Below are 21,182 nucleotides of genomic sequence, written 5' to 3' on the forward strand. Positions count from 1 at the left end.
AATAATGTTTAAAACTAAATAGAGAAATCACAAACACAATTATATAAACACACACATGATCAAATAAAATAATCTGCTGACTAAGAAATAAATATGGTGCTGTGATAGACTCTAATTATGGAGTCTATAAAATAACATTATGTAACATTATGTAAAGTTAAGATTGAAGAAAGTGGAGAAACCCACTAAACAGTTCAGGTATGACCTAAATCAAATCCCTTATGACTATACAGTGGAAGTGAGAAATAGATTTAAGAGACTAGATCTGATAGACAGAGGGCCTGATGAACTATGGACAGAAGTTCACGACACTGTATAGGAGATAGGAATCAAGGTCATCCCTAGAAAAAGAAATGCACAAAAGCAAAATGGCTGTCTGAGGAGGTCTGACAAATAGCTGTGAAAAGAAGGGAAGCAAAAAGCAAAGGAGAAAAGGAAAGATATACCCATTTGAATGTAGAGTTCCAAAGAATAGCAAGGAGAGATCAGAAAGCCTTCCTCAGAGATCAATGCAAAGAAATACAGGAAAACAATAGAATGGGAAAGATTAGAGATCTCTTCAAGAAAATTGGAGATATGAAGGGAACATTTCATGCAAAGATGGGCTCAATAAAGGACAGAAATGGTATGGACCTAACAGAAGCAGAAGATATTAAGAAGAGCTGGCAAGAATACAAAGAAGAACTATACAAAAAAGATCTTCACGACCCAGATAATCACGATGGTGTGATCACTCACCTAGAGCCAGACATCCTGGAATGTGAAGTCAAGTGGGCCTTAGGAAGCATCACGATGAAAAAAGCTAGTGGAGGTGATAGAATTCCAGGTGAGCTATTTCAAATCCTGAAAGATGATGCTGTGAAAGTGCTGCACTCAGTATGCTAGCAAATTTGGAAAACTCAGCAGTGGCCCAGGACTGGAAAAGGTCAGTTTTCATTTCAATCTCAAAGAAAGGCAATCCCAAAGAATGCTCAAACTACTGCACAATTGACTCATCTCACACGCTAGTAAAGTGATGCTTACAATTCTCCAAGCCAGGCTTCAGCAATATGTGAACTATGCACTTCCAGATGTTCAAGCTGGAAGGCAGAGGAACCAGAAATCAAAATGCCAACATCTGCTGGTTCACTGAAAAAGCAAGAGAGTTCCAGAAAAACATCTACTTCTGCTTTATTGACTATGCCAATAGCCTTTGACTGTGTGGATCACAATAAACTGTGAAAAATTATGAAAGAGATGGGAATACCAGACCACCTGATCTGCCTCTTGAGAAACCTGTATGCAGGTCAGGAAGCAACAGTTAGAGCTGGACATGGAACAACAGACTGGTTCCAAATAGGAAAAGGAGTACATCAAGGCTGTATTATCGTTACCCTGCTTATTTAACTTACAGGCAGAGTCCATCATGAGAAATGCTGGGCTGGAGGAAGCACAAGCTGGAATCAAGATTGCTGGGAGAAATATCAATAACCTCAGATATGTAGATGGCACCACCCTTATGGCAGAAAGCGAGGAAGAACTAACGAGCCTCTTGATGAAAGTCAAAGAGGAGAGTGAAAAAGTTGGCTTAAAGCTCAACATTGAGAAAACCAAGATCATGGCATCTGGTCCCATCACTTCATGGCAAATAGATGGGGAAACAGTGGAAACAGTGGCTGACTTTATTTTTCTGGGCTCCAAGATCACTGCACATGGTAATTAGAGCCATGAAATTAAAAGACACTTACTCCTTGGAAGGAAAGTTATGACCAACCTAGACAGCATATTAAAAAACACAGACATTGTCAACAAAGGTCCATCTAGTCAAGGCTATGGTTTTTACAGTGGTCATGTATGGATGTGAGAGTTGGACCCTAAAGAAAGCTGAGTGCCGAAGAATTGATGCTTTTGAACTGTGGTGTTGGAGAAGACTCTTGAGATTCCCTTGGACTGCAAGGAGATCCAACCAGTCCATCCTAAAGGAGATCAGTCCTGGGTGTTCATTGGAAGGACTGATATTGAAGCTGAATCTCCAATACTTTGGCCACCTCATGGGAAGAGCTGACTTATTTGAAAAGACGTTGATGATGGGAAAGATTGAGGGCAGGAGGAGAAGGGGACAACAGAGGATGAGATGGTTGGATGGCATCACCAACTCAATGGACATGGGTTTGGGTGGACTCCGGGAGTTGGTGATGGACAGGGAGGCCTGGCGTTCTGTGGTTCAAGGGGTCGCAAGGAGTCAGACACAACTGAGCGACTGAACTGAACCGAAAGTTAACAAGTAATCTTGAAAATCTAGAACAAGTATTTTTCTAAGCAAATTTAAATTACCAAAATGTCTAAAGAAGAGGTAGAAAGGTACAATAACCAAAAACTACAGAATTGAGAAAATAAAAATCTGTCATTTTTAAAAAAGGAATAAGTCATAAGCATGGTAAAAGACAAAATTTTTCCAATTCTAAGAGGCTAGTCTAATAAAAATTTTATAATTGGATGAAGGTTCAGCAAGGTCTATGCTACTTAGGAATATCAATGTTTACAGCCTGCATATTCCAAAATAAAAATAGAAAATTAAATACATTATTTATTAACTAGAAATAAAATTAAGAAATTTATCTAGGTGTATCTACCATCATAATTCATTTTTTTTTAAATTTTTTTATTAGTTGGAGGCTACTACCATCATAATTCAATACATTAACAGAACAAATAAAAATAATGATTCTTTCATACACTTAGAAGAGGTATTTGATACAATTTAATTCTCATTCATAATTTTTAAAATGCAATGTTTTGGAATTTATGATAATACAGCAACTTTAACAGAACTTTCAGCAAGAAACATAATTAAAGGTATAACAACAAAAATACAAAAATAAGACAAAGATGCACACTAGTATAACTACTATTCAACATTTTGCTGTCAGTCTATCCAACAAAATAAGAAAAATAATATATCACAAACCCTGAAGAAACAAAGTACTCTCACTGTTAGATTATATGAATTTCTACATAAAATTGAGAGTCATCTGATAAGTGATAAGTAATACGAGTCCACCAAGATGTATGTATTCCAAGTCAATATGTAAACAGGTAAAATTAACTGAATCTCTAGTTTACACAGTATATATATAAATCCGTATCAGGTCATATAGGGACTAGATTCTGCATTTAACCTAACAGAGAGGTGGGCATTATATCTGGTAGTTCTATCTGCATCCCATGACTGGATTTTGGGAGGAACAGTCCCCAAAAGAGCACAGGATGAAAGGTAAATACATGTTCAGCATAATGCTCAGAGACCTCCTTGAGTTCCAGATCTAGTTGTGCTTGGGACAACTATATCTCCACTGTTTTAGTATAAGCCAACAGTTTTAACTGGTGAAGGTGGTTTGAATTGAGTTTCTGTCACTTGCAACTTGACATTTGTAAGTCTTAGTTGATATTCACTGGCAAGTTTACAGTTTTATTTACATAGACCACACAATGTTTCATTGTTCACATGGAAAATGTTTTCTAGCTTTTTGCACAGTTGTAAAAAGAGATATTTCTTCCACTACATTTTCTGTTATTGCTTGTGTGTAGGAAAGCTATTTAATGTTACTATGGAATTCCTGCTACATCTTTTAGCAAATTTTATCTCTGTGTGTGGGGGAGGTGTGGGGGGGGTGGTTGAGGTCTGTGCATGTGTAATGTAAAGATTGAGGCATTCCTTATAGATAGAAGCATTCTAACCCCAGATTCTAACATCAGGAGAATTGGTATAAATAACCACTATCTCAAATAGGGGCAGTAACATCCAAGGCCTCACCTGCTCACTAATATTGAATTAGAGTTATCTTACATTGCTTTCCTAATGCCATATTCTTATACTCCTAACAGCTCTCAGGCCCTTACACTGAATGATAGCTTTAAAAATTTGCGGAAAAGGACTGAGTTTTATGTAGCAGTTACAGGGAGTGGCCATTGTACTTCAGAAAAGTTGTGGAATTAAACTATTTAAAACACTTTTGTTCACTTTTACTGAATTTTTTCATGTGAAGCTGATTATTCTGTATGGAACACTTAAACTATGGTCACTACATTACTTTGTAGCTAAGATTTTATACATAAATTCTGAAATGCTTTGGCTTCCAGATGCAATAGAAATTCATATACTGCTTTTTAAATCTGCTGACACCTGATGCAGTAATTCTGTGGATTCTGAGACCCTTGTATAAATATTCTTCAAAAGACAGACCTACTGTTACTTATGAAGGCAAAGCCTTGTACACTTTTTCTTTTTTTCACCAGGGCCAATTTATTTTGCTTAGATCCTACCAAAACGCATTAACCAAAGCCAGACATTTATTTATACACTTCCTAGCAAAATAGTTTTAGCAATGATTCCCCCCTCCACCCCCCTCCACACACCCTATTACCTTAGATACATGATCAGGTTCTTCATCTTCCACCATCCCCAAGATGATGTCTGATCACCTTGGCCTATCTTCAGCAAGAACCCCGCTTGATTAGTTTAGCCAAAATCTCCCTTACCCCTAACATTTCCCTCTTAGCAATTTTCCATCCACTGACCCTCACCTTGTTCCTTGGCTAAAGTTCCCACTTGCCCATTCTAAACACAGAATTGAGGTCGACCTCTCTACCTTCATGCAAAGTTCGATTGCAATGATCCTATCTATACCTAACTCAATGGTCCTGAATAAAGTCTGTCTAACCACCTTTAATAAGTTTCATGACGAATTTTTTTTATTTATGGCATGCTCTATAACCCAAGGAAGCCTAGGATAAAAGTCAGAAGACCTGAGTCTACTAGAAACTACACATCGAATACATGTCTGTCTTAAAATATAGTTTTCAAGCTGCAAATACACCGTATTATTTGTAAGCATGGTATTTTTAATAAAGCCCCTTATTTTGTGATGAGTTCCCTAAACACCCCGACTTTTCATTTTTGCAGGTTTTTTTTTTTTTTTGGCATAGTGAAAACCCCGTCCCCCCCCCCCCCCACCCCCCCATTTTAGCCCTTTTTAGGAACCTTCCTAAGCTTCCTGCTGGCTTTAAGCCTCATTTTTTCCCCCTCCATGCCTGAGTACAGAACCAACACTTGGTAAGAATTTGGCTCTGGGGAGTGCTATGTTGAGTGACAAATGGATGAGGATGAAGATTTTACTGAAGCGTCTGAACCGCATTTAATTTTCCGTGTTGCTTTATTTGTTCCTTCTAGCCCTCAGGATATTGAATTTTGTGGGCTCCTGTTGGGTCGTTGGTACTTCAGGTCTTTAGTAACAAGAAACATAATCTGCTTTTCCCGTTAGGATAATATACTCATTTGTATTAAGGGCGGCTTACGCCGAACTGTTTTACATAGTCTTTTTTCCAAATCTCCTGAACGAACACATTTTCCCGTTGAGCATTGGCATTGCTTCAGCGGCCTCCGGTGACCTCCTGGCTTGGCAACCTGCACCCCGCTCCACAGGAACTAAGCCTGGACTCAGCGGGGCCTGGAGCGCCGCCGCCTCCCCAGACCTTCTCTCCCGCTTTCCCTCCCATCACTCGGGATCCAGCTTCCCTCCAGCCGCCTCAGCTATCTGCGACAGCGACAACCCCTCCTCTCCTCCAGAGGCTCCCCCCGCCAGCTCGCCGCGCCAGACAGCGGGTAACCGCCGCCTCCGCTGGGGCATCCCGGCTCCATAGGCCTAGCGCGCTCCAGACACCGGCCTCTCACTGGCCACCGCCGCTGCCCCTCACCCGGCATCCCTCTAGGCAATTGGCCCCCGGCCGTCGCTCGTCATCCTCGGCCTCGCCTCGAGTCCCGCCTCCGTCGCCGGGTCATTTAAGTTTATCACAAATAAATAAATAAAGGAGGAAATAGAAATGCGTAGAAAGTAAAAGCAGTCGGGAGGGGGCGGGGGCGTGGGGAAAAAGGGAGGAGGGGAGGAGGAGTAGACAACCAAGCTTGATTGTGTGTGTTGACCAATCACGACTCACCCCAGTCCAGTCTGACGGGCTCTCTCAACCAATAGCCTCCTAACTCTCCGATCACTGAACAACGAGATGTGACTGACCTCTCCAGAGTGGGCGAAGGTGCGGCAGAGGGTGGGAAGTGGGAAGACTCTCAACCAATCATCTGTTAACAGTTCTCTGAGCGAAGTTTCCATGATCCAATGTGTGTCTGGGATAGCGGATTGGGCCTCTCCTAGCCCAATCGAAGCTAGTAGAGATGAGGGAAGAGGCAGATGGGGTGGGGACAGGTGAAGGGGAGGAGGAAGAGTGTATTTTGTTTATGGGCGGCAACCTCACGAGGGGCGTCCCATCCTTATTGGCTCATTGAAGCGAAGAGTGGCATGAGGGAAACCCAATAGTAGGAAAAGATAGAGGCTTCGAGACGTGAGGCGCCCAATGTGGGCCTTCTGCCGAAGAAGTAGGGGCGGGGGGAAGTTTAGGAGTTGAGGAAAGAAGATTAAAGAGCGCGAGGAGGTAACGCCAAAAACTCTAATTTGTTGTGAGGCGGGCGGGAGGGGTGTGTGCGTGCCGTGGGGGACGGGGCGTCTGCGAGGCGCTTGGAGTGGGGGGCGGCCGGACGGGAAAGGAGGGGCGCGGGGTGGGGTTGGGGGAGCGAGTTAGAGTGGCGAGCCCGCGGGCCGTTGGTCCGCGGAGCGCGCGCCCCTTCCCCCGGGCGCCCCGCCTCGCTTCCCCCCTTCCCTCAGCGCCCCCCCTCGCGCCGGGCTGGGGCGGCGGCGGCCTCGCCCGACCCCGCGCGGAGGGAGGGAGCCCAGGAGGGTCCCGGCTTCTAGGAGCGGGCGGGGCGTCCCGCAGCTGGAAACGAGTCTTCTGCCTTCTTCTCTCTATTCCCCGCGCCTGGAGTTGCCGCTTCCAAGAAGAGGAGCTGAGGGGGACTAGCCGGGGCTCAGGAGCTACTAGAGGCGCCCGCTTGTCTTCCGCCCCCTCCCTTCTCGCCCTCCCCCGCTTGCCGTGGCTCTGGCGGTCTCTGGAGCGTCTTCTGAGAACTGGGGGGCGGGAGGGGTCCTGGCCCCAGAGCCGCTGGACGCCCCTCCAGACGCCCGAGCTACCGGCCGCCGCCTGCTTCGCTGCTACGACTCTAGAGGAGGGGGCTTGGGAAGGGAAGACACTCCTTTCCTTCTTTCTCTCCTCCTGTGGGCCCCCGTGGAAACATTAAAAAGAAAAAAAAAAATACGGTTTTCCATAGCCGAGAGAAATGGTTGGAAGCTTTTGAAAGTTTGAAAGAAATGCACTGTTTTACATTGTCTAATGCATTACTATCTGTGTGGCATTCTGGTCTTTTCCCACCACCCGCCCCACGCCCCGCCCCTCTTGAAGCTGTTATCCTTTTTAAGGATGCTGAAGAGGCAGGAGGCAGGGATTTTCTAAAAGTTCTATTGATAAACACACTTGCACAAACATATGCTAGGCACACAAACTATAAACATTAGCGGAAAACACAATATGGCGTACAGCTATCCTACCTAGCGCGGTAATCCGCTGATCTCTTAAGGCAGCCCAGTTGAATGGGGTCAGTAGCAGGATGACAGTTCGCCAATAAAAATCTGAATGAAACAGGAAGTAATTTGGAAGCAGCCGGTGGGTTAAGTACTTTATTCAGAATCAGCATTGGCCCAAGATAAGTTGAATTTGTTAAATTTTCTAGACATGTGAAAATTGCCTCAACTGCTTCTTAGCATTAGAAAAACCGAAATGTGTTGCTCAAGTGGAGTTTTCTTATCCTGTGGTCATGTGTAAATTTCAGCCAAGAAAATTAACAGACCACTTTTCAAGCAAACTCTGTTCTAAAGTTACTATTCTTGTTGGTATTGAAAGTTTTAAAACATGAATTATAATGACTGTTTTGTAAAAAAAAAAAAAATTCTCCAGCTTTACACATTAAATAATCAGTTGTAATTATGCATACGTGCAACAAATAGTTAAAATAAACCCTTCCAGCCGACCACATCCCCACGTATAAATTTGATCAGTCCAATTTTGACTAAGTCCTGCACTTCTCTTGTTTGTAGGAAAGAACCACAGCAACAATTTACATTATTTTTTTAAATGCCCTTGTTGCTCTTTGTCATTCTTAATCAGTGTATCAAAGTTGATGCACATATAGTACATGGCAATACCATTCACTGTGTCTTGGGAGTAGTCTTGAGAAATTTTGAAGTTGTCCTTGAAAAACTGCTGATGTTACTCATTGTTTAGCCGTCAAGGCTTAAGAATACATGGTGCTCAAACAGATGAGAAGGAAAAAAAGTGAGTGTTCTAGAAATATAATTAACTGCTCAGTGAGTATAGCAGTTGGGTATTTTTGGCTTTGTAAAATCAGATCTCACAGACCAGGGGAGTAAAGGCCATTTGTTTATGAAATAAGATCAGTTGACAAGTTAACTGGCTACAGCCTCCAAAGCAATATGCCCTTTCATGGTGAGATCCCAGTTTTAACAGACTGAAGAAAGAAGTTTAAGGCTAAAAATTGTCAAATTTTATCCACTTTTAGGAAGAAGTTTTTGTGCTTACCTGTTTAGTTCATTTAAGGTGCCAGTATTTTAAAATTGCTACAGTACCAAGAAACTATATAGTTAATGTGTACACTAGCTACTAGCAAGTGGCTACTGAAAGACTATGAGTTTAAATGAATTACTAGAGGAAAGAACAGTTTACTTGTGAGGGTTATAATTTTGGTGTGTGTGTATGATGGGAGGAAGAGAGGCGTTGTTCAGAACTACTAGTTAATGTGATACCAGTGTCGGAAGTGGTCAGCAAGTTTTTGAGGTTCACAAATATCCAGCTAATCTTGTTGTCAAATTAATATAACTTTGACTACTACATATAAAATCCAAGGGAAAAAAAAAAGACAAACATTTTAAATGAATTACTTTTATCTCATTAGTCAGTCTTCAGGGACTTACTTGGTGGCTCAGACGGTAAAGAATCTGCCTACAAATGCAGGAGACCCGAGTTCGATCCCTGGGTCAGGAAGATCCCCTGTAGAAGGGACTGGCTACCTACTCTAGTATTCTTGCTTGGAGAATTCCTTGGACAGAGGATCCTGGTGGGCTACAGTCCATGGGGTCGCAAAGAGTTGGACATGACTGAGCCACTGACAGACAGAGTCAGTCTTCAGGAGACTTTCCAACCAAATTGGAATCCCCAGAAAAAAAATTAGGTCTTTTCAGAAGACTAATAAAAGATACAACTAAGTTCCTGTAGAAGAATCTAAAATTTATAAATGAATTACAATTTATTCCAGATATTTTACAATAAGTGATAAGAAACTCTTCAGAACATTTGGAATATAGAGGTGTAGCTTAACGGGCTCTAACGTATTCTCTGAAATTATTTGTTTCTGAAATGGATATTTAAATTCATCTAACTGTTCTGGACACTGTTCTAGACACTTGGGATGTAGCAGTGAACAAGAGAAAAAATTCCCTGCCCCTGTGGAGTTTTCATTGTAATGTTGCATACATACCATGTACTTAGATTGCTAGAAGGTTTTTTTTGGATGAAACTTTAAAACCTAGATGTTTTCTCCTTTCAAGGATCAGGGAGGTGTTCATCAACTGCCAATGATAAGAAAGGAAGACTTTACAGTACTTTATTGCTGATTTGTACCTTTTGTTATTGTCATGAAACATTCTCCATACATTTCAGTAGATCTTTTTAACAGATAGGGTTTTATTTTTAAGCATGCCTTTGAAATAAATAAACTATTACTTTATATTAAAAAAATCTGTGTCTTGGAATTTACTCTGAAATTCCTGTGGAGCTTTTGTCGGCAAATTATGGTAAAACATAATCTAGAATATCTTAATTTTTTTTAGTTAGAGTTTGTTTTAAGAATATGTCTGAAAAATCAAGTGCCTAAATCTTTTTTTCAGTTTTGGTTTTTATCAAGAGAAGATGGAAATTTGTTGTAATTAATTTATAGGTGACTTTAAAGAGAGAAAAAGAGAGAGGCCTGCAAAAAAATGCTTTGTTATTTAAACCTTTCTTTCAAACTACAAAAGCATTTGATTGGCACTTCTCTGATTTAATAGCCCATTTGTAATTCAAGAGGAACATTACAGAATATTTTAGCATTACTTTAATCATTTAGTCTGTAGGTGTAAAAATCCTAGGTTTCTAATTGAAGGAAACTTGGTACCTGGTTACGGGAGTAGATTTAGCAATGAGTTTGTTACTTCAAGTAGTGGGTGTCTCACTTTTCCAAAACCTAATTCACAGTTCTCAAATAACAAGTTCTGATTTTCTTATTTTTCTCTAACACAGTGAATTTTATTTTGTTAATCGAATATGAGTTCACACAATCCTACCTCCAGTTCTTCCGTCCCCTGCTGTGAAGGGCTTGAATTTCTATACCTTCACTAGATCTCTGTGCTAATTTGTAGCTGTAATCAACTCTTTCAGAAAGAGTACATGTTAATACACTTTAGAGAACTTTGAGAGTGCCTGTGGCTATTTGAATACAGACCTGGCATAATCGGAAAGCTATCAATAGGAAGATTTAGGACAAAAAGCAGAGAGTGTAACTAATAGAGTGTATTGTTTCAGCTGAAATCTTTTTTAGAAAGCAAAGAATGGTTGATAGAATGTTAAAAATTAAGAACTTTTTCTAATTCTAGTAAGGATAATTGATCAATGTGTGTTTATGTGCATGTAAGTATATATTTATGTGATCAGTTTTTGAATAAAGATTTATTTCAGTACTAGATAAATAATTCTAGTCCTGCCTTGTGGTAGGCATTCAAAGTTCCCCGGGTGATTTTGTTGAACACACTTTGTTATGTACCAAAACTTTGCTCTGAGCAACAACATAGTAAATTTTGTGTTAATTTTGACTTAAAATTTATTTTTTGGAACTGTTTTGCTTTGTTTTGGCCATGCAATGCACATGGCTTGTGGGATTTTATGCCTTAGTTCCCTGATCAGGGATCGAACCCGTACAGTGGAAGCAAGGAATCTTTACCACTGAACGGCCAGGGAAGTCCCAAGGAAGTTTTTCAAAGCATGATTACTAAGCAGCACATAAAATGAATGAAATCTGAAGTGAAGAGTTGTTCTAACCCTGGATCGACATAATGAGATAGCTGCGAGTTTGAAAAAGAGGTATTTCATAAAGTAAAAGATAAAATCTTGACATCTGACAAATTTCAATAGTAATAAAATAATGACTAATTCTATTAATATTCATATTTTTAAGGTAAGTGCAAATATGTGTACAGTGCATTTTAAGTCAAAATTTGGGGTGTTATTGGCTAGACATGGTCATTTCTTTGCCAGAGATACTAGGCTGTGTAAAGGCTAACCATCTGTCAAGTGATAGAGACAAAGAAAGGTTTAATATACTAGCCTAAAATTTCCACAAACTTATTTTGAATTGTATTGTCATTTTGTTTTGGCCTTCATATTCTGTGTTGAGTATGCACTGGGTCAGTCACCCCACTTTGTTTTATGAACAAACTATTTAAGGTCTAGATAAGGTTATTGTCGCAGCTGATGTGATCTCGAGGCAGGATAAAATGTTTTGATTTTGCTTCAGCGTAATAATCAAAAGCTCACAAGTGGGCTACCCATTGGCAGTTATACAAGTGACCTCAAGCACACTTATTTTCACCCACCCATTCTGAATTGGGTGTCTCAATTCTTTTGCTTTATATATTGAAGCTTCATATTTCAAACCTATTCCTAAGCTATTGGGGGGGATGGGAAGAAGTAGCAACAGGAATCCAGATTGCATGTTTTAGGTGCAATATGGTGAGATGTGAAATTGAAACAGCAGATTGGTGAGAAACTTTAGTTTCAAACAAATATAAACTCGTTTGTTTAGTGAAGTCATACACAAAACAGTAGTCTCTATTGACAGGGCAACTTTTTTTTTTTTCCCTTAACTTCCACATCATGAAGTCACCATTGTTTTTGGGCCAGCAATCTGTTTCTGAGGCATCATGTAAGAAAAAGAAGCCCTAATATTGCTGATTGTAATGCTATACTTAGATATGCCAGGCCGAGGAATTATTTATAGCAGTGCTAATTATATCAATAAAAATAGCAATATTAATACTGTGAGTGTCAAAATCCATTCTTGACAGTATGAGGTAAACAGAACTATAGTCAAACAAAGCAGGCAGCCTGTCTCTACTGTCAGCTCATGAATATACACTTCAGGAAAATATACACACAGTTTAGAGAATTAAGTAGACTGCTTTAATCTCTTTTTTCAATTACTTTTGACCTTTTTAAAAAAATGTTTTCTTTTAAATGATATTAAACAATAATTGTTTTCAGTTATTCAAACAATATTAAAAAAACTTGGATTTTTCATTTTGAAATTATTGGCAACCATTTTCTTACTGATCTTTGTTTCTAGAGACTTATTTACTTGTATATAGTTCAGTGCTTTATAAATTCTCAGAAATTCATTTTCTTTGTACTTCCATTTTGAGGATACAAATTAACATCACAAAAGGAACCTCAAACAATTTACAAAATGAAACAAACCCCATCACTACTATATATGTACCCACAACCAGTAAATCTTTGACTTCCTTTAGGCATTAAAAATGTTTCTTACATGGTTTTGATTTAAGAAAGGGTATACATTTTCTTTGTAATTGATATTACTTCTAGTCAGTTTTTGCAGATTTATGTTATTTTAAATTTATTTTCCAGGAATATAAAATCAAGTGAGAAGTCATTAAGTCCAGTGGTTTTTAACTTGAGGGGACAACATCTAACTTATTGGCTAATCCCTCATATGTTACACTGAATTCTCTTTTTACTGCACTTTGTCAAAAATTTCAGATGTAGAGTTTGGAAAGATTGTTCTAGATCTAGTGCTACAACTAACTAGTTGTATGATCTTAGGCATGTTACATGATCTGTTTGGATACCTTCGCTTCCTTCATCTTCAGGGTCTCTTTCTGTTCTGTGAGTATGTTTTTTTGATACTTGAATCTTTATTTATCTTCAGATAATGTGACTAGATGTGATGTGCTGAGGGGCACAGGAAAGAGTATGTGTAAAATATTTGTCTTTGCCTTTTACTTTCAGCCCTGGATAAAAGTTTCATTTTAATGATACTTGCTTTTAAATATAGTATAAATGTACAAGTTTAAGAGCCACAATATTAAGTACTGATAATCTTTTATAGTTGGTAACTATAATAAGTCTATTAGTTTACATAAATTTTTACCAGCTCACCTTCACTCAAGTAGATATATTGGTAATATAATTTATAAACATGATTCTTTGCATTTCACTCTGCATAAGTTGCTTAAGTGGAGAAAGGTAATAACAGAATGAATTATCTCAGAGTCATTTTCTAATTCTGTAAAATATATAGATAGATACATTTGAAGAAAGAAGATTAACTTGGTTTTTGTGCTATTTTAAAGCAAACCATAAATAAACAGTAATGAGGGGCCATCTCTGTATAGACCTTATAAAACTGGTAATTCTTAACTGCTGCATTTGATCTTTGATTCTACATTGTACCCACCCAGGGACAGATTTACACAGGAAGGACAGTGAGAGAGACAAAGGAAGTTGACTCTATTTTGATGAAGAATAGTGGGATGAATTTGTGTTAGAAAAGACTGCAACTATTGTGCTGTCATATACAGAAACAAATTGCAAACAATTTTTGAGTACCTACTTGTAGGCATTTGTTTAATGGTGACCTTAAAGTTTTCATTTAGAATTTCATTCTCAGTTTCTTTTTGATTGACTCATACTCCTTTGGCTGGTCTGAGTGTTAGTGAGAGGATCAAAACCTTCAAACCATTTACCTGTTCACAAATGGAAGCAGCCATCTGGAGAAAGCTATATAATCCTTGGTTCATCTCCCTCTCATACACCTATCCATTAACTTGATATTCTTGGTACTGCTCTTAACATTTTATAAATTACCTTATAGACAGAATATACAATAAACTCAACAATGTATTAGGCAATGCTAAGCTATTTGGGGGGCTTCCCCAGTAGCTCAACAGTAAAGAATCCACCTACAATGCAGGAGACACAGGAGATGTGGGTTCAATCCTGGGTTGGGAAGATCTCTTGGAGGACGGTATGGCAGCCCACTCCAGTATTCTTGCCTGGAGAATCCCCTGGACAGATAGGAGCTGGGTGGGGCTACATAGGGTTGCAAAGAGTCAGACACAACTGAAATGAATGAACACCCAACTATTTGGGAGAAATGAAAAAAATTTACCATAGTGCAGAAAAGGTGCTATGAGTACTTCAGTGCATGCAAGTAAGGGAGAAAAAGGAGATATTTAGAAAGGAGGCTTATTTTAGAATAGAAGCTAACTGAAACCCAGTCCGTGTATTGAGGGATTAACGTAGACCCTTTCCTAACGGCACTGGTATGAAAGATACTAGCAAGCTTATTGACTGTAAGCATAGTGAGAAGAAAACAAAATACATTCTGTTCTTCTACTAAACAATGATAACAATAACAACTACAGTAGCCAACATTTATGAGCACTTACTCTGTACCAGACATTGGTTACATCTGCATTTTTTGAGAGAGATACTGTTATTATGTCCTTTTTAAAGATAAACTAAAGCTCAGGAAGGTTAGGTGACTTCTTAAAAGTCACAGAGCTAGAATATAACAGCTGAAAATGCAAACTCAAGTCCAGCTCCAGAAAATCTAAGGTCTTAATCACCCTTCGTCATGCCCCTTCTGGGACCATATTCACTGAATACCGCCCTGATTAGTACTGATAATTTTATTTCAAGAGAGACATAGTGAATTTGGAGAAGGTTCCAGAGAAGGGCACAATGTAAAAGAGCTGTAAATGGGAGGAAAGTTTGCTGTGCTAAAGTTTGTTTTTAAAATTTAACTTTTCAGTCTAGAAGTACAGATGCTGAGAGCGAGTTTGTCTGAAGGTTTTAACAGTGGATGGACTGGGTGGCTGCTGCCTGATTTGTTTGGATGCAGCATTGGAGCTGGGTAACATATTAAAGCAGATGGAAGAAAAACATGAATAGAAGCAGGTCAAAGGACGCATTAGATACTGGGAGTACTGGGAAGGCAGAGGTCAAACAGGAGACCTAACTCGAACAGGTTGAGGAACCAAGAACTGGGATCATACAGAAAAATAAAAAGGGTGAGGCAGAATAGAAACAGAATATATTGAAAACTATATATATATATATAAACTGACTATATATAAGTCAGTAGGATTTACCATACTGACTTTGGAAGGCATCAGTGTTTTTGTTGTTTGAACCCCTGTATTTGTTTCAGAACCAACAACTGGTTTACATAGGGGCTACCTAGAGTTTGGGATACAAAGGCTGCTATGGTTTTGGCACAAAAAGCATGATTATCAATACTAACTTAAAATTAGCCAGTAAATTTAGATGCATTACCAAGAAATGCAATTTAGCACAAAAGCCTATATGGTAAAATCTGAGAATAGCTGTCATTTATTGAGTACCTACCATGTGCCACTCAATTCTGAAGTCACTATTTCTGAAGGGCGTTTATAGTACATGTTTTTGTCTGCTGCCCAGTTTTTAAATATGAGAAAACACCTGTTAGCTTTGCTGAGGATTTGATGAGTAAAACAAATTAAATTATAGCCTAATTTTATTTCATTTCATTTTGTAATTTAGCTTATGATGTCTCCTCATATTCATGGAGCCTGGCTCTAGCAGACTTAAGGTGAAATAGAGTCTAGACTCCTCTAAGTAACAGTAACTTTTCCTTCATTTGTTGCTATACCAAAAGAAAGGTTCAATTTTTTTGATAGGATGAATGCATTTCTATTGGAATAATAGGTTCAGATGATCAGTGCAGGCAAAGTTAGTATATGTGAGTCTGGATTATATATATGATTGCCTGCATGAGTTAATGAAAAGGGAATTGTATAAGCTTTTAAAGTGATTTTTTTTTATTTAAAATAATTTTAATGACATCAAACCAAATATAGATAGGTATACCTGAATGCATACTCATACCCTTTTTCTACAAGGTACTGGAGACTTCAAAAGTTTTTAAGAGGTAATATTCATTGTTGAGCTATATTACATATATATGGTGGGGCAGACTCAGTAAATAATGGAAGAGCTACACTATCACTTATGTGTCTTTAGTTTTCCTTATGACAATATCTCTGATATTTTCTTCAGACTCTCATTTCTAGTGCATTAAGAAATATACTACAATATACATTTGTATGTTTCTAATACAATATACTGTGAAGTTAGAAAGATAATCAACATTCAGTTTATGTGTGACATCTTTCCCTGTCAAGTTTATTGTCATTGGTTCTCTTTTGTTCTTATTCTTTTGACATCCTGTAGTACCTAGTCTTTCTAACAACTGTGTTGTTTGCATCTTACTTTCCCTTTATATATCTGACCCTTAGAGAAATACCTTTGAAAATTCAGCCTCTCAGTAATCTTTCTTCTAGCAAAGGTTTGAGAACAAGGCAATGTTATGATACAGGGGTGATTTGAGCTGAAAAATGAACAGGATTCCAGACCTTTCTGATTCAGGTATTTCAGCAGTTGTTATAAAGTGAATTGCCAGAGTATATAAAACCCCAAAATAAATGGTTGGTCTTTTTCTGTAATTTCATGTTATGCATACCTCTGTTTCTATTATTTGTGTAATGATCAATTTTATTATGCAGAATTGGATGCATCCATTCTTTGACATTCATCACCTGAAAAGATAGCATTCAGATTTATACTACACTGAACTGCAGATCCTTAAGGGCAGTACCATATTTTATTAATCCGTGAAGCCTTATTGCTTAGCACAGTCCCTGACACATTGGAGGATTCAATGTTGATGAGACTCTTTTCGTAACTTTCCTGAAAGATTACTTTGATCCTTGCTTACCAGGCTATCATTCCTTATTTTCTGTTGACTGGTTCAAATTTAGCATTGTTCCAGTTGTTATCACCTAATACAGGCTTTCTCTGTACTTTTCTAAGACCCAAATATTTTTACACATGTTCATGATTTTCTATCCTTTTAGATACTTAATGAAATTCTGTCATGGCAGAAGTTCCAATAAAAAATTGTATTTACTGTGATTCAGAATAGAAATAGATATGGCCCATCAATGGTAAAGCAAATCTACTACAATCAATTCAGGATATTGTATTGAATAGAGTACACAGAATTACATTACCTAGTGATTCAAGGATGAAATCCAAATTTCATATCCTATATGATTCCTATCTGGATAGTAGAAGAAACAGTCCAGAGTATTTTTTTTTTTTTTTGCACTTAATAGATTGTAATGAGATTTTTAGCATTTTATATGAGCTTCCTAATTCTTAAAAAACATAAGTTCATAAAATTTCACACTGTTATAAAACAGAGCTTTAGATTATTTTCCCTTATTGTGTTTAGAACTCTAGTCCAGTGAAACACTTTAATGTTCTTGATATATCCTTAGCTCTTCTAGAAAGCAAAAAAGGTGATTGGGCTATGAACAATATGGAGGGTAGTGTCATGTAAGTCGCTGTGTAGGATGGATGTTTAATTCCTGTATAACAACTGACCTGCTTTTTCATGTTTATAAGACTTGCTAGTTAAACAGTGGGAAACTTAACACAACTGGCCAAAGTTGTAGTTTGTCTTTCTGCTAACTGAAACAGCAGCCCATTGATTTGAAGTTGTTTCCAAAACAAAAGATAATTATGTCCTAGAATAATTAAAACTGGGATTTCACTAAAGTGTACTTCAAGTGATTAATAGCTGTAGTGTTTTTTTGGAATTTGTAACTAAGAACATAAAGAGAGCTTATTGCCATTTTTATATATTCAAGAGTATACTTTGTGAGGGAAGTATTGATTCTTTGGAATCATTATAACAAAGTCCCAGATAACTCCAGATTCATATGTGCCCCCCACCCCCCACCATCAATATTTTTAAAATTAAGGATTCAATAAACAACTTGACCTACGTATGGCAATCTTCTCCTTCACTTCCAATTCCTGACTTTCAGTATCAAATCGCTACTGAGATCTGTGAACAATCTCCATGACACCTGGGACAGAGAAAAACTGCTTTGAAGGTTTTCTTCCTTCAGCTGGGCAAGCAACTAGAGAACAGTACTGGAGTTTAGGGATAAAGATCAGAAAACTGTAGACACTGTAACCAAGAGTTTGGGCTTCAGAGGTCTGTGAACCACTATGAGAAAAGGTTAATTTTTGCCTGTTTTATATATCCAAGTCTCTCTAGCTAGCTAAAAAGTCAAAGTAGCTGAGTGCACTGGCTGAGTTTTCTCTGTCCCCGAGACTGAAAGAAAATTCAAAATAAGGCAACGGTGATCTACCTCCTCATGACCTGGCAAGGAATTGGTAGACTGTCTACATTTCTTTTCTCCAAGTGTTAACACTTGTGCCATTTAGGATACTCCAACAGCCAGACCAGAGCTCCAGTGAGATATCAATAAAAAATAACAATCCTTTTTAAAAGAACCTAATAGTAAGGGAAAGAGGAAGATCAGGCAGGAAAATTAAGAAAGAGTACATACTCTAAGCAACTAGTAATGTTGGCAAAAATAAATGAAACCCGAATTTTGAAATATAGTAAGAGCACTTAAGGAAATACAAATACAGAACAAAGAAGAATTTCAGATACTAAGACAAACATATCTCAGATGAGTGACTCGGTGGAAAAATCAGAAGAGAACGTGATCACTGTTGAAATGTGAATCAGTGAACCAAAAGACCAAGTATGAGATACCAAAGTACATAGCACAAAAATAAAACATGATGAAAATCTTGATGAGACTCCAAGGATGAGTCTTGGAGGATAGTTTAGAAATCAAAGTGTGAATAGTAGGAATTACAGAGGGAGAAAGAAGAACAGAAAGAGGAGAGGTATAATTAAATAATAGAAGAAAATCTCTTTGTGTTTCAGAAATATCAGAGTCTGTAAACTGAAAGGGTTTATTGATTTATGGTCTTGATTGATAGATAAGGCACACTTTGGCATGTCCTGATAAATGTTCTGAACTCTAAAAATTGAAACATAAACTCCCAAGTAGAAAGAACAAGTTTCTCCTATACAGGGGTAAAATATTAAAGTATCATAGAACTTTGTATCTCTAACACAAGAAGCAAGAAGATAGTGGAATGACATTAATGGACTGCAAAAGGAAAATGACTACAGGCCAAGAATTTCAGTGGCCAGAAAGCTGTCATTTGCTAGTCAAGGTGAAAGAAATACATTTAGGGAAAACCAAAAACTTAGAACATATGATTATTATTCCTTAAGACCTGAGGATAAATTATAAGCAAACAACAAATGAACCAGGGCATAGATTTCCAAATGAAAAGCAAAAGAAATAATGATGAATAATGAACATTTACTTATAATTGTGTGAGTGTGTGTTGTGTATATAATTTCATTTAAAAGATAAAGATAGATGGTTTGTTGTTGGTGCTCAGTCACCCAGTTGTGTTTAACTCTGACCCCATAGACTGCAGCACACCAGGCCTCCTCGTCCCTCACCATCTCCCAGAGTTTGCCCAAGTTCATGTCCTTTGCATCAGTGATGCCATCCAGCCATCTCATCTGCTGACACTCTCTTCTCCCTCAATCTTTCCCAGCATCAGGGACTTTTCCACTGAGCTGGCAGTTGTATCAGGTGACCCAAGTACTGAGCTTCAGCATCAGTCCTTCCAGTGAATATTCAGGGTTGATCTCCCTTAAGATTGACTGGCTTGATCTCCTTGCTCTCCAAATGACTTTCAGCAGTCTTCTCCAGCACCACAGTTCAAAGACATCAGTTCTTTGGCATTCTGCCTTTACGATGCAGCTCTCACAACCATACGTGACCACTGGGAAGAACATAGCCTTGACTATACGGACCTTTGTTGGCAGAGTAATGTCTCTGCTTTTCGACACACTGTCTAGGCTTGTCATAGCTTTCCTGCCAAGAAGCAATTGTCTTCTGATTTCATGGCTGCAGTCACCATCTACAGTAATTTTAGAGCCCAAGAAGAGGAAATCTGTCACTACTTCCATCTTTCCCCCTTTTATTTGCCATGAAGTAATGGGGCTGGATGCCATAATCTTAGTGTTTTTTAGTACTTTAAGCCAGCTTTTTCTCTCTCCTCTTTCACTCTCATCAAGGGGCTCTTTAGTTCCTATTCGCTTTCTGCCATTAGAGTGGTATCATCTGCACATCTGAGCTTGTTGATGTTTCTCTCACCTGTCTTGATTCCAGCTTGTAACTCATCCAGCCCAGCATTTCTCATAATGTGCTCAGTGTATAGTTTAAATAAAAAGGATGACAACAGACAGCCCTATCATATAACTCAATTCTGAACCAATCAGTTGTTCATAGATGGTTCTAACAGTTGCTTCTTGACCCACATTAGATTTCTCAGGAGGTAAGTAAGAAGGTCTGGTATTCCCATCTCTTTAAGAGCTTTCCACAGTTTGTTATGATCCACACAGGCAAAGGCTTTAGTGTAGTTGATGAAACAGCGGTAAAAATGTTTTTCAGAAATTCCCTTGCTTTCTCCATGATCGAATATGCCAGCGAATGTTGGCAATTTGATCTGTTTCCTCTGCTTTTTTTAAACCTAGGTTGAACTTCAGGAAGCTCTTTGTTTTCATAATGCTGAAGCCTAGCTTGTAAGCTTTTAAGCATGACCTTACTAGCAAGGGAAATGAGTGCAGTTGTCTGATGGTTACCCTTCTTGAGAGTTACTAGATAATAGTAATAAAATAGACAATTTCAGATTTTTGAAATAAGCATCATATTTATATAAAGAAAAATTTTAATGTATTAAACTGATCAAAACTTAGTTGATGGAGGGAGTAAACAAGAGAAATGTAAAAGAGGGTGAAAATGAGTGGTAGGAGATAAGAAGAAAGGAGAAAATGAAGAAGGAGAAAAGCGAGTATATCCTAAACATGTTATTAATTTAGGAGAAAGAGCTGGGGGATAGAACTCTTCCTTAGAGTAGAGAAAGAGAAGATTAGCATGATAGAACATCCTTTAGAACTTTCCTAGCAGCAAGGAAAAAAGAATGCAGAGCCGCTTGTTTAAACAAAAAAAATACCGCAAAGGGAAATAAGAGAACAATAATGTAGGATAAGAAATAAATATAATTGGAAGATATAAAACTAAGCACATTATTATATTTAATGTAATGGACTGAATTCTTCCATTAAAAAAGATATTAGA

General features: G+C 38.2%; 1 protein-coding gene across 6 annotated transcripts in view; it reads left to right on the top strand.

Annotated features, from left to right (window-relative positions):
* The first annotated feature begins 6,362 nt into the window (after positions 1-6,362).
* ZBTB20 (zinc finger and BTB domain containing 20) overlaps positions 6,363-21,182 on the top strand; it is an 848,937-nt gene continuing 834,117 nt past the window's right edge. For 2 of the 6 annotated variants that reach the window (XM_043874098.1, XM_043874084.1), the window contains exons 1-2: positions 6,392-6,462; positions 12,868-12,930. The gene's annotated coding sequence lies outside the window, so the exon portion shown is untranslated. Of the gene's footprint in view, positions 6,463-12,492; positions 12,931-21,182 lie in introns of those variants that run through there. The other 4 variants (XM_043874099.1, XM_043874083.1, XM_043874089.1 and 1 more) reach the window with 3 other exon arrangements.

Source organism: Cervus elaphus, chromosome 19 (genome assembly GCF_910594005.1).
Source record: "Cervus elaphus chromosome 19, mCerEla1.1, whole genome shotgun sequence".
Lineage (NCBI taxonomy): Eukaryota > Metazoa > Chordata > Mammalia > Artiodactyla > Cervidae > Cervus > Cervus elaphus.